Below are 1290 nucleotides of genomic sequence, written 5' to 3' on the forward strand. Positions count from 1 at the left end.
TAGAAGTAGAGCACCTGGAACCAGGGAGATGTCTTTTAGTAAAGGCACATTTTAAAGAACGAACACTGTTTTTTATCAATATTTATGCCCCGAATCATGGAGCAGAGAGGAAGAGCTTCTTAGAAAGAGTAAGTGAAAAACTGAACAGCTGTGGACCGGAGGATTTTTTAATCTTGGGTGGGGATTTTAATTGCACGGAAAATAGTTTCTTAGACAGAAACCACACAGAGCCTCATCTAGGGTCCCAACATGCACTGAGGCAGCTGGTCCACTCTCATGGTCTTGTGGATGTGTGGAGGCGGATCCACACAGACTGCCGTCAGTATACATGGTGCCACCTTGGTGAGGGGCGAATTTCTATGGCTAGACTAGATCGGTTTTATGTTTTTAAGTTTTTAAAAAAAATATTTGACCTAAAAGTGCTTATTGGCATTTTAACTCAGTTTTAATGTTTGATAAGGGTTTTAGAGAGGCTTTTATTTACTTCTGGAATAGTTTTAGACATAGAAAAAATTATTTTAAATGTCTTAGGCAGTGGTGGGACCATGGCAAGACATTAATCAAACTTCTATGCCAACAGTATACAATCAATGTCACACGCGATGCTTGTAGATCTATTAGAGAGCTGGAGAGTGAGATCGTGGACTTGGAAACATTAAGTCTGTCCACAGAAAATCGAGGATATGTTGAAATCCTCAAGTCCAAAAAATGGCTTTAAGAGACCTGCTGGGTACCAAGGTACAAGGCGCATTAGTCAGGTTGCGGATCTAGAATACATCGGAGATGGATGCCCCCTCCAGCTTCTTCTTCAGCTTGGAAAAACAGAACACAGAGGAAATATATATATTTGTTTGTAAGTGACACGGGGCAGGAGATAACAGAGCCTGGCCAGCTCAGGAGATATGCCACAGAGTTCTACTCCAAACTCTATTCAAGTGAATATGAGGAGAGGAGAGAACTACCAGAAGACTTCTTTGGTGGCCTGCCTCAGGTCTCAGAGGCCACAAACAACCTTCTCGACAGGCCGCTCCAAGAGCCGGAGCTGCTTTCCCATGCCAAGGCTTTCTGGGACGTTTTATCATCTGACATGATAGAGGTTTTTAATGAGAGCTTGGCCAAAGGCTCATTGCCAGTGTCCTGTCGTAGAGCGGTTGTGACCCTCTTACCCAAAAAAGGTGATCCCCAGAACATTAAGAACTGGCGCCCTGTGTCACTCCTCTGCACCGATTATAAGATTTTATCAAAAGTGCTGGCTACCAGGCTGGGGGAGGCGCTGGAGGAGGTCATCCA

This window comes from Seriola lalandi, unplaced genomic scaffold, assembly GCF_002814215.2.
Source record: "Seriola lalandi dorsalis isolate HSWRI2012SDOR001 ecotype SW California unplaced genomic scaffold, Sedor1 jcf7180002054935, whole genome shotgun sequence".
In the NCBI taxonomy this organism is placed as follows: Eukaryota; Metazoa; Chordata; class Actinopteri; order Carangiformes; family Carangidae; genus Seriola; species Seriola lalandi.